Source organism: Cuculus canorus, chromosome 1 (genome assembly GCF_017976375.1).
Source record: "Cuculus canorus isolate bCucCan1 chromosome 1, bCucCan1.pri, whole genome shotgun sequence".
Classification (NCBI taxonomy): domain Eukaryota; kingdom Metazoa; phylum Chordata; class Aves; order Cuculiformes; family Cuculidae; genus Cuculus; species Cuculus canorus.
In genome coordinates, this window is record NC_071401.1 from 192,964,439 (window position 1) to 192,978,015 (window position 13,577).

A 13,577-nucleotide genomic window follows, 5' to 3' on the forward strand; every position below is an offset into this window, starting at 1 on the left:
CTGTGGTGACTTGGGATGAGGTTGTGGAAATGCTGCTCTTTGGAAAGACGGAAGGTGTGATGTAGTGCTCTGTGGTGTGTGGACGGTGGGAAGCATGGGGGACAAATAGTGGGCACTGGTATTGAGCTGTGAAGTATGAAAGCTTTGGGAAGATTTAGGAAGTACTACAACATCTGATAGTAGTAAATAGGTGGTAGACATGAGCAGTGTGAAAGCCTGGTATTGAACAGGGAGCTCTGCCTCCTGGAGGCCTTGAATTGGGGATCTTGGCCAAGATTCATACTGATTTGTGGTTTTAGCCAGATATTTCTGAATATCTCTTTTGGTTCTTATTCAGGGAAAATCCTTTCCATTGTTTGTTACCTTTCTGTTGTACGTGCGGTACAGTACAATTCCTGTTTTATTGAAATCAGCAGCACTATGATATTACTATGAAAGCTTTGCACTTTCTCTGGTATAATAAACCTTTTATTGCTTATAGGTTGTTCCGAGTAGAATTTTGGGATAACTGGCCATTTATTTTTACATGCTGTTGTGTTCTGTATGTGTTTGGGGGACACAAAAAAAAAGTGTGTGCCCCTTAAGTTTATGTATTCAACAAATATTTCCTCAGCAAATCTATGTTAGTTCACTTACAGCTTTTACTCAGTTGCGTCTTGAAGTTTATTTTGCAGTAATGAGAAAAGTTACAATAAAAATAGAAAATCTTGGAATTAGAAATATGAGTCGATCAACTACAAGAAACAGTGGCGTTTACTGAGAAAGGTGTTTTTATTGGATACTTTGTTAAGTTGATAGTAGTCTGCAGATCTCCAGCTTTAGTGGATGGTGTTAAGAACTTTACTCTGAAAGCATTTGGTAATGTTTTCACTGAGATCTCTACTTAAAGCTAAAGTAGATCTAAAATTGCTCTGTGTTGGACTTTCACGTTCTTTGAAATTAACTTCCCACTTTGGTGCAGTCAGAAGAGAAACTTAATTTCCTACATAATTTTTAGAGATTGTGTGATTTGTGCATGTGTGTTTGTTAAAAAACCCGAACTGTCTTCTTCAACGTCTTCGCTTCTAAACACGCTCCTTAACACGCTTCTTAGAGTTGTCTAGTAGTAAAGTAGAAACAGCTTTGTGATACTCCATTGAACAAGCTATTAGCTGCTGCTCTAGTGATGATTCTTCATGTTATACATTCCAATTCAATGTATGGGTAGGTAAAACAATTGGCATATTCAGATGTCACACCATGCCTAATGCAGTGAATTATATGCCCTGACTGTGGTATTTTAATACAAATATTTTATGAAGTGAAAAAGAAACATTCCTAAGCAAGTTTAAATAATAGAATGTGACAAGAAGATGGTACACTATATACAGTTCCCATTCACGGAAGGCAATCTACAGGTATTAAAAAATCTGCTGTCTTCTGTGTGGGTGTGCAGAAATGACAGCCTGTAACAGTGGCCAGTGACTGATCAGATGAAGATGGAAAAATTCTTAGTTGTGTAGCGATTGGCTAACTTGATTGTGGACGCGTTGTTCATTCCATCTTTCAGTTACAGAGCTAGTTCTGGGCAGCAAAGGATTTGTATCTTCTGCTTGTTAGATACCTTTAAGTGATGCGATCGTTATTCATATAAATGTCTAGACTCCTTTTAATTATAATGAACTCATAGTCTCTCTATATGGTTGTATGATAATTTGTTTCACAGCAAGTACGTTTATTTGCTTGAGTGACCTTGTAAGCATAATACTTGTAGGCAGGCTCTCACAGCAGCCGTGGTTTTGCTTTTTTGTAAACTCGGAGTTAGTCTGTGACTAAGCTGTGCAGCCATAAAATGAAGAGGAAGGGGTCTATTGAAGTGCGGTTTTGGGTGTCTTCGACATAGAAGTTGCTCTAGGACAATACTGCCTTCTGTGTAACTTATGAGAAGAGAGGATTTAAAATGAAATAATGCTAGAGAAAAGGCAAAATATTGTCAGCTATGGAAGTCTACCTAAAATGGAGACAAGCCTACATGTATATTGTCCTCTGTATGAAAAGGGAGCAAAGCTTACACTTGGCAGTTATTTAGGCTTAACATGACAATAGGACACTTAAGGGGAATGCAAAGAAATAAAGCTCAGTTTTGATGATACTTGTGTAGCTTGGATGGAGAAAACTGAAATAATTTAAGATATGCATGATACTGGGTGAAATACAATTTGAAAGAAGTTATTTGGCTGTGCCTGGAATGCCTCTTTGTGGCTGGCGTAATGTAGGTGGTGGTAGCCCTGTCTACTGAAGTGCACTCCACAACTAGTGACATCTGTACAAAGGTGCCGGTGGTCTTGTGCCTGAAAAACTCTCCTGTTGGGGCCTGAAAAAAATTTGACTTAGCATCTTTCTAGGGTAAACAAAATGGGTCATAATATCACCTAAATAAGAAAAAAACTGGATATGGCTGGTAATGTCTGTTAGAATCAAAACTGGGGGAAATGGGAGGAGGGAAATGACCTTTTGACTGCATGCCTTAATTGGTATTGCAGTGGTGGAACCTTGGTTTATCCAGTATTGGGGTTTCTCTGTTTTAGTGTGCTTTTCTAGTATTACTACTGCATGAAGTACCTTGGGAGTTCCCACCAAAAGGGAACACCATTGTAAAGACTGTGAAGTTATCTATAGTATTACAGCTTGTCACCCAGTTTGTATCATACAGTAACACAAAATAATGCTTGATAAAGAGGAACAATTACATTTCTTTGTGGAAATTCAATTTCTTTTCACATTTTGTTCTTGTAGTTGTGTTGTAGTAATGTCATATGGTCTGTGTTTTCCCCACATCTTTGAAAATGCTTTTTTTCTTCTTTTTCTCTGTTGCTGTTAAAACATGGACCTATTCCATAGGAAGGAGAAAGTGTTCCTTTGTGTGTATACATGTGTATGTGTATCAATATTTATAAACACAAATATAAACAATATGAATATTCATTCTAATGTATCTCAACTGTTTGTCAGAGCAATCTAATTGTTCCTAATGTTTATCATTGGAAAGTCTTGGGGGAAGATATGAGATTCCAGAAGATGAAGAGCTTGGTTTATTGAAAACAGAGCTCACTGGCACGTGTTTTATTTAGACAATTGAAACTAACATGACTTCCTTAAGCAAAGAAAATCTAGAACAAATAAACTGTTTGTGGGAGTCTAAAATGTGAAAGTGCTTTTAAATAGTAGGCCACATAGATTTATCATAAACGAATCCTGTTAACCAATGCCATTTTCTTTGCTGGCAGTATGACAGGTCTTAGGACTAGAGAGATCCATGAATATCTTGTAGTTTGATTCAAATAGGGCTCTTGACACCATGTCACACCAGCAGAATCAGATGAAAATGTTGTGCAATGAATGCTGAGGTTTTGAGAAACCTGTAGCCCAAAAGTCTTCATCAGTTGTTCGCTGTTGCTCAGCAGTAGTATATCAAGTGGGGTTTTGTTGAAATGTGTTTCACAGCTGGCTAGTGTTTTCATTAGTGATTTGAGTGATGTAATATGGTATATCCTTATTAAATTTGCAAGTAATAATCAAGCAAAGAAGAATGGAAAATATGTCGGAAAACAGGATTAATGAATTGGAGATATGTCTTAGCTGAACTGATTTCATTTCTCTTCCAGGTAAGTGCAAAGTCCTAGCAATAAATAGTTGTAGTTTACAGCAGGAACAGCAAAAATGACTGTGTGGGTAACAGTTCTGCAGAGAGGCTTGATGGTTCCTCACAATGTGAGTGCAAGCCAGTTATTTGTTTTGCAGCATCGTGACCTTGTTAGCAACGGAATTTGTCCTGAGTCTTGATAAGGATGTTGTGTGCAAGGCACATGAAACAAATCTTCTGTTCATGCTTTGGCTGGAGTATCAAGTCCCTTTTAATGCACCTTATTCAAGGAAATGTAGGTTAATTGGAGAAAGTCCGTAGTACAGTGGTAGTGATGGCTTAAGGTATCGGGGATGGGCAATGGGCAGAGGAACTGAAAGTGTATGGTGTTCTGGTTGCAGAAGAGAGGCTGAGAGGCAGAGTAACATTCTTCAGATTAATTAAAGTTTTTCAAATGGGAAGGTAGTGAATGGCTTTCTACATTCACTGTGATTGAAACAGTAAGTAATGGGCCTGAAGTGAAACAGAAAATTCTGCTGATAATGGTCATGTCGGGGGAGCTTCGAAGTCAGTATTTGAAGCTTTTTAAAAAGCAGTTTAGACAAAGCATGAGTAGTTTAGATACAGGTGGTTTTGCCTTGAAGCAGAAGTGCTGAGTAAACTGGCCTGGTATCAGTCCTTTGTTCCTCTCAGGGATGCTCCCCAGCAACTCCTAATAGAAAACATATTGTAGAGAAGTTTTGCGTGTTTTTTGTTGGTGTGCGCTGTTTTCTTTTTTTTTTTTTAATTGGACTGCATAATGTAAAATTTGCTTCCCACAAGCTGGTGTTGTGCACTGTGCCCAGATACTTCCTGAAATATTAGGACAGTGTCACTGGAAAATTCATGTCATCACTTTGGTTCAGCCTCTTCATATCACTCCTTCAGATGAAACATTAGATAAATCTCCTCAAAGACCTTCAGCTCACCCGTCTGACACAATTACTTCTCTTCTGGTTGTGACTGACGTTCAAGTGAGCTTCACACAGTTCATCCCGTTACTGGAGTGATGCAAAAATTGACCTTCAAAAACTATTAATGTCAATATTCTCTAGGAGAATGCAGTGAGCAAGAAAAGAGAGTTGGTACTGTCTATGTGCATGTAAATGTTGTGATTCTAATTATTTTTCATTTGTGAGGAGAGAAGGCAGGTTGTCTATTTCTCAGTGACCCTACTGTTTTTAAGAAAGCTATTAATTTATTCCTGCAATTTTAAAATATTTGTGAATGGTGAATATTGTTTTGTATTTATCAAAATACTAAACACTACTAGTCAATATTCAGGAAACAAGAATTCTAATTTGTTGAAAACTTAAATTAACTCATTTAAGTAATAAGTGTTCATACTTGTTAGTTTTACACCAGTTCTTATCCGTATATGTTGCAAGCTAGAATTACCTGTACATATTGTTTCCACTGTGTGCCTTATTAGTTAAGTGTTAAAACTGTAAATAATCTGACTAAAACACAGACTTATTCTGAAGTGATTGCGGATTAGCTGGCTAATATTTGTCCTTCATGTTAACTACTATTGTATAAAAACTGTGTCATTTTAACTGCTGCGATTTTTGAAGTAACATTAAATATGTTATATATCTGTATACAAGTATTACTAAACTTGCAATGGTAACTGCCTGAGCACCTGCCATGGACACTGTGGTTGCTGTCTTTCCCTGCTGCTTTCTTCCCATAGAGTATTCAGCAATGAAATTGGTTTTTTTTTCAAATCCGAGCAAAAGTTTAGAGTGTGTGATTGCCAAGCCAGGTCTTGTGTTGACTGCAGTTAAAGCGAGGAAGGACTTGGTTACTAGCGTGTCAGTGAGGTCTTTCACTGCTGGTACACAAAGCAGACAGATTTGTTGATATTAACATTGCTGTGTGCAGTTCTCGTAAGAATCAACACACATCAAACTGAAGAGAAAAGTTGCTTTCATGGTGCTTTTGTTTAGGGATTTAGATACAGTACATTTTACTGCTTTGTGCAAGACTTGGTGTCCTCTGAAATAGTATAGCATACGTCTGTGTAGGACAATGCGCTGTTCTGTAGGAGTAAGCGAACTGATTTGATTAATAGAAATTACACGGCCATGCTAGCATGATGCTTTGCCTTGGGTAATTAGTCCTGCTGAGAATAACTGAATTGTGTTATTGGCTCAGAGCCATCTGCATTATTTGTGAATGCCACTGCTTCAGGTGGTACATCTGTGCCCGTAGTAAGTGCAAATATCTTGCTAAAACAGTTTTTCTTCTGTCCCTGGTGGTGTTAGCAGTAGCACTGCCAGACCTGCACTGAAACTGTTTGGGCTAAAATATGCTGTGCTGTTCTGTTCTTGGGTGTAATTCCATGTTCTTCAATTTTGTTGCTGTTCCTTTCAATTGAGTCGGGTTTTTTTTTGTTTTGTTTTGTTTTGTTTTTTCCTGAGGTTCTGTTACCAAAAGATGAAGACTTGCAAAAAGTTGTTGTGCAACCATTTATTTGTAGCGTTCCAGACGAAAACCCCTCTCTGGTGGGACTCTCAAGCAGATATACAAATAATTTAAAAGCTTTTAATATTTGTAGCTTTAAAACAAAAAGCCTTGAACTGTTTGGAAACTGAGAACTCATTTTTATAGAAAAGCTTAGTTTCTCCAAAATCAGATGTTCAAAAAATCATAAAAAAAAAGAGAAGTTCTTCAGATACTATATTTCTCGTTTTTCTGTGACAGTCAGCTATATTGCAGAATAATTGTTGTTTATTTTTAATGTGATAATGTTGGTAGAACCATTCAGCTTACATTCATCCAACAGAGGCAGTTGATGTTGTTATTTAGTACATAGATAAATAAAAAGAAAAAAGCATATTTGTACTGCTTCAATTTACTGTGTTTAGAAAGATTCAGATATTATTAGTTGATCTGCCTTTTCAAGGAAAGGAGTGCCATGAAAGCTTTGGATAGTTAGTGCTATCAAAAATCCTTTTGGTTACTAAGATCTTGTTATTTTCTTAATATTGTTCCTGGCCTCATGTTGCCAAAGTCAGTTCTTTATTTATTGTAAATTAACGTGGATGGAAGAGCTACTGAAGCTTCTGCTGAATCGTGTTATTTCATAGATTATGATGTACAACCAAATATTTTGTGTAATGAGTGTAGAAGCTAGCCCTTGTGCATTTCTGTAGCTGATAAACCATACGCTTATTTCTTTCTCTGTTTTAATTATGCACACAACAGTCTTGTTCTATGGCATCTTCTTTTGTTTTGTGCTATGTTTACCTTTTAAGCAGACTTAAGGAGCTTCTGTGGATATTAATTGATTTCTTGTTGGCTTTTGAAATAACCTAAGAAAAATCTTGATAGTGTGTAACAAGTTAATTGATTTGAACTATTCACTATAAGATACTGAATTAATGTGCGTGTAACAAAGTGACTTGCAAAGCAATAGAGTTTTAATTATTTAGAGGCCATGTGTAAGACTTCTCTATCCTCTTTGAGCAAGTAAGACAGAACATACAGATTTTACCATCAAATTATGTTTTGCTGTGATTGGGATTCCCAGCTTGGAAATTTTATGTTAGACAAAGCAGTTTATGTCAATATGTATGTTTTACCTAATCTCTGACATGCATTCTTTTTCTAACGATTTTCAATAGAAGACACTGAATAATTGCAGGCACATGAGAGAAAGTTTGAGTTGATAAACAGAAAATATCCTGATGGAATTTTGTTTTACAACATAATCTGTAAGTTAGTAGGACTAAAAAAAAGCTGAGTTTCCGTTAATGGGGTGGGTTTTTTTTAAATGTCTGGTTTCCCTTAAATAACCACAAACATGTTTCAAATTTGCTATATTGAGTGAATTACAGAGCTGTTTATTCATGTTAGCAGTAAGATGATTTCTGTTTTTGATGAGATTACTCTTTAAGCTGTAACTACTTGAAGAATTTGATTTTGCTGTACTAGAAAGCATTTGGTAATTCTAGTCTCAAGTGTATAGGCCTTGTCAGAGGGCTGTATATCAGACATTTATAGGGGGTGTACAAGAAAGCTGGGGAGGGTCTTTTTACAAAGGCATGTAGTGTTAGGACAAAGGGGAATAGCTATAAATTGGAGGGGAGCAGATTTAGACTAGACGTAACGAGAAAATTCTTTACCGTGAGAGTAGTGAGGCACTGGCACAGGTTGCCCAGGGAAGTTGTGGCTGCCCCATCCCTGGAGGTGCTCAAGGCCAGGTGCGATGGGGCCTTAGGCAGCCTGGTTTAGTGGGAGGTGTCCCTGCCCATGGCAGGAGGGTTGGAAATGGATAATCTTTCAGGTCCCTTCCAACTCAAACCATTCTATGATTCTAGGATGATTTTAAAATGGATTTAGTACTCAGCTTCCTGTCTTGAGGTGTTAACCTGTTCCTGAGAGGTAACTTACTGATGTCCCATTAGCAAGGCTGTGTCAAGTTAATTATAGCGTGTTCAGGTTGCCTTTTTTGTAGCATGTGGAGTATTTGTAACAGTTTTTATCCTGATTGCAGGCCCATCAGAGACTATTTTCAGTCCTTTGCTCTTTCTTGCTCCCAGTTACAGATGTCCATACCTTTTTTGTTCCTTACATTTTTTTGAAAAGCTCTGCTCCTCCAACCACCTTGTCATCTATTACTGTGAATCTGATTGCTGCTATTTAATTATTTGTATCAATTATGATTATTAATGTCATGAACTAACCTACAGAAGTTTTGGTTGTAGGGCAGTATTACACTAAGCAAGGCTTCAGCAGGGGCAGAGTAAAATCTGGGGCTTGACAGCTCTCGATTTATATGTTTTCAACAGTTCAGAGAACTCCAGTGTGAGAGAAATGATAGTGGATAAGAACTAGAGAAGGAGAGAGAAGATGCAATGGACTACCTTCTGCTAGGAGAGGAATTATTGTCAGGACAGCAGGGTAGTGTACCAGTCATGAACCTGATAAGTTCATATACATTTAAACTCTCTTGTGTACTGTCACATGCATGAATCAGGAACGGTGTTTGCCCTGGCAGTACATGAAGTTCTGTGTATGAGATTAAGCCGGTAGTTCTTATTTCTTAAAGCCACTGAAACAACAGTATTTTCCATCTGCTTTGGTAACGTATCAGATGGTCTGGGGCTTTGAGAGCCAGAGGATATATTTAGGGTTTGTAGCCCCACCTGAGTAAGGCTGAAACAGAGGAACACAGGAATTTTGAAACAGGAACTAATTGGAAGAGTAGAAGGAGTGACAGAAGAGGGAAGTTGTGAAAGAAGGTCGTGGTAATTACACTACCCTGTCTTTTCTTATTAATGAGCTTAAATGTAAAGGCTGAGTTTTCCCAGATTTCGTTTGTTTGTTTTGCAGTTGGTGAGCTTAAATGTGTGACTTTAAAATCTGAAAACTATACTAATATTCCATTTCTGTAATTGCAAAATTCCCCTTCTACTCTCTTTTCGAAGTATCCCTATAGAGCAATGAGGAATTATACCAAACCTATTTGTGTTTTGCATTTAAGGGATACGTTTTCCACCCCAGGAGGATGGTATCTCAGCTCATAAGGGTGTTTGGACCTTGGTTTTGCTTTTCCCCTTGATTATTTTAAGTGTTTGAACAGTAAGCATTTTTGTGTTTGTTAGCTAGGGTGTGTCGGGACAGTGGAGTTATGAAAGGATTTGGAAGAATCAGCGACACAGATAATCTTGTACTTGTGAATGCTTGTGTTTAGCCAAACACAGGATAACTACAGCTTCAGAGTTTTTTTTCCCCCAATTACTTTGGAACAGTTATGATTGTGTAACTAGTACAGATCTTGGGCCACTTTTAAATTTTGAGACAAAGTATTCTGTTACTGAGTAGTCATACTTTTTAAATAGAACCATGTAAATAAAAGTAGAAATGAAAGCTATGGGGTTTTGTTTCCAGGTGGCATACAGAAATTATCAATACCCAAAGGATCTGCAAGTTCTGCCTGCTTTTGAATCTAGTAATTTTTTGTGCACTGGCTTTAAAACAAACAAAAAAATTGTGCACACCAAAGGTAAGAGAAGAGTTTAAGGTGATTACTTTTGGCTGAGAGAGAAGGGGAAATAGGTTAGCTGTGAGTCTCTGAAAGATTATCTTTTTGCTTCTTGTAAATTATCACTACATTGCAGAAAGTAAGAGCAGCAAGAATTTAAGAATAGTTTGTAGTGTCTTTTACATCTTATAAAAACAAAGAAAAAAGTATTTACTCACAAGTTTCTGTGTATGTTCATGAAAAGAAAGGCAAGTTGGGTTACATAGTTTAAATTAATAAGTGGACGCAGGCATATTGATGAAGAGGAGATGTCATCTCTAGATTGAGTGGCGTATATTCTCACTGTGTTTCAATAGGTATAAAAGTTCAAGTAAATAGTTAAGATCTAGGACTCAGTACCTATTATAAACAAGTGAGTCACTGACACTAACAACTAGTATGGAAAATTTAAGTTCTGTAGAGTTTGACACCATTTACAGCTAGAATGATACGTCTGAAAGAGCATGGGTCTAGTTGCCTATTCTACTCTGTGTGGAGATTCAACAAGGAAATGGCAATTTTATGTTTCAGGCAGGTCTGCATATGCACTGTCTGAAGCTCTGGTAGGAACTGGCATTTGAGACTTTCTCTGTTTTCCTCTTCCTCTCCTGAGTATTTACATGCTTGGAAATTCAATAGTAAGCTGCAGGGTAGTGCTCCCAGAATGAGAGTAGTGATCTCTAAGGTGATCAGGCCCAGTGGTTTGAGTTCAATAATCACTTCCCCATGGGAAGGTGTGGAGAAATCTCACACATGTTTTTCCTAGGGAAGGTGACTGGGGGTAGCTGGGAGGACGTGTGCTTCCTTTTGTTTTTCTGTGGGCAATGGTGAAATCAGTTGGTTAGCGGTTAAAGAAATAACACTGAGAAGCAGTTCATAATGTTAATCATTGTGTTAGTGTCTGAGAAAACAGATATTTTTTTTTTCCCCCTTTTCTGAAATTATTTCTGAATCAGATTGAGAAATAGAGTGAGAATAGAAATAGATAAAATGGGCAGGTAACTTGTGATCATCAAGGAAAAGAGCATTCAATTAGACTATTTGTCCTCTATGGCCAGTAATAAAAGATCACAAATTTCTAACACAGGAATTATCAACAACGAGAAACATTATTCTGGATTCCCTTATAATAGATAAACTCACTGCATTTGGAAGCCTCTTGTTGCTAGAGTGGAAAATTGTGATGCGTCAGGCAAACTGAGAGCAGACACAGTGTTTAATGTTTAATTTTTGGAAGAGTTAATTTTCCAATGAAGAGGATCTTTTGTTCAGTAGTTTGGAGTAATGTATGTAGACAAAAGTGGAAACCTTACTGAGAAAACCGTATTAGATTGTGAAATATTGGCTTTTTGGCAATCAAGAAAGAGAGTAGTCCTGGCTAAAGGCCTGTTCTAATGTGGTGACAAAACAAAGACAACCAATATAATTGGAAAAACAATGTATAAATGCAACTGAATGCATTGTAGAGCATAGATATGATAAATTTAAAATATTGGAGAAAAATCTGTGGGTGGCGGGAACCAGAGAGACACTCATCATAGAGTAATCTTGTTAATATATGTGCTTCCAGATTGGTCATAAAGATTTAGAATAGGAGGTTTTATTTTTTTTTATTGATAAATGCTCTTGCTTTATTTTTGGAGGCAGAATAATTTGTGCTTCCACAAAGAATACCTTGTAATCCAGCAATAACTAAGGAGGATGCTATACAAATGTGCTAACTTTCTAACTCCTTACTGAATGGAGAAGGACAAAGTCCAACTTGTGTTGCTCCAACTTGTGTTGCTCCAACGTTCACAAGGAGAAACGGTATTCCTGTTAAAATCAGTCAGTTAGATATAAAGCTGCTATAGAAAAATAGTAGAGAAGTTGAATCCATTTGAAAGAAGAGTTTGTGGCTGTGAAGCTGAATTAATGATAAAAAATTACATTTTTATGGAAAATGTGAAACAAATTTTGTGTTTTGATTACTTACTTGATTAAAGGAATTGTGTAGATGCATTATAGATCTATTTTATGTGCATAATCTACAATTTAGATAATTTAAATCATAGAATCATAGAATGGTTTGAGTTGGAAGGGATCTTAAATATCCCTTAATGTATTATTCTCTTAAGTATTTAGATAAGACATCTTCTTCTCACCTCACAGTTGCTCTGCATTCTTGGTAGATTTGTTACTAGGGGAGCTAAAAGACAAAAACCAGAGGTAGGTAAGGTAATGGTGATTTTCTATGGGTGTACACCTCAGATTAAGGCAGGCTGCTGGAGTACTGTGTCCAGTTCTGGAATCCCCAATGTAAGAAAGTTATGGAACTGTTGGAACGACTCCAGGAGAGGGCCACGAATATGATTAGAGGGCTGGAGCACCTCTGCTATGAGGACAGGCTGGAAGAGTTGGGGTTGTTCAGCCTGGAGAAGAGAAGGCTCCAGAGGGACCTTATAGTGACCTTCCTGTACCCGAAGGGTGGCTGCAAGGAAGCTGGGGACTTTTTACGAGGGCATGTAGTGATAGGGCAAGGGGTAATGGCTATAAATTGGAAGGGGGAACATTTAGATTAGACGTTAGGAAGAAATTTTTAATGATGAGGCTGGTGAGGCACTGGCACAGGTTGCCCAGGGAGGTTGTGGCTGCCCCATCCCTAGAGGTATTCAAGGCCAAGTTGGATGGGGCTTTGGGCAGCCTGATCTAGTGGGATGTCCCTGCCCATGGCAGGGGCAGGTGGAACTGGATGGTCTTTCAGGTCCCTTCCAAACACTCCATAATTGCACTGGAGGAGAAGCTGCTTATGAAAGGGCAGAGCACCTTGAGTGTTCAACACGTACATATAGCATGCTTTTTAAATTAAAAAAAAAAAGAAAGAAATATCATCTCTGTTTTCACAAATATGAAAATATGGTACTTAGCTTCTGTAAAACATTGGGTTTGGACTGTGACCACGCTGGGATTGCTTTACCAATGTTGTTTCCATTCTAGCATTCATGCAGGTATGTCAGGTAAACATGTACTTCTGCAATTGGTATTGGAAATTGTGCTGTACAGATGGAAACATAGTTTTGTGGTTACCTGTGAATAAATGCCACAGTAGGAGATTAAATGGGCTCTTTTCTTGAAGAATAAGACTGTAGAGGTGCATCCATGGGGAGAAAATAAGGGGTTGCAGAAGGACGGTTTGATTAGCTAAGAAAGAAATGTCAAGAACTAGGGACTGGAAAATGAGGCCTGGCAAATTTATAAGTATGAAATAATTGAAATATGAGATTGTGTATACAATTTGGTTGTAATTCCTCAAGTAAATACTGGTTGTTCAAATCTTAGCCATAATAACCAGTTTTATCCTGTTCATTTCTAATTGAAATGTGAACCAGTTCAGGTTAGAAAAATTGAAACAAATGTCTGTGAAAAGAAGACTGAAGTCTAATCTTTGTCCAGGTACTGGATGGGAGGCCATATTCCTGTAACGGTCGTTTCTGCCTTGCCCTAAAGATAATCATGGTGTTGCTGTGTGTAATACAAATTAATGAGTAGTGTAGAGTGAGATTTAATTCTTGCACATAGGCAACAGCTTTAAAAATAGGCTGTTCTCACAGGAATAGTTTTTCCTCTATCTCCCAACCCAACCACATGTTTTTCAAGTATTAGTTTCATCACTGTTCTCAGTTATGGTTTGAAAAGTGAAATAATCCGGTCTTTTTATTTGTTTACCATTCAGGTTTAACCTTCCATTGCTCACAGGCACCAAATCTGATTACTGGCTTTATTATTTTAAAGGTTCTTCAGCTGAGAACAGCATGGTCTCCTATCTCTTTTCATGTAATTTTAGGAAAGATGTGAAGACTTAACCTCATTAAAAGAAGGAACATCCTATTATTTTGAGAACATACT

General features: G+C 37.5%; 1 protein-coding gene across 1 annotated transcript in view; it reads left to right on the forward strand.

The window, feature by feature from the left end:
• The window catches only part of COG5 (component of oligomeric golgi complex 5), a 185,136-nt gene that overhangs the window by 13,705 nt on the left and 157,854 nt on the right, over positions 1–13,577 (forward strand).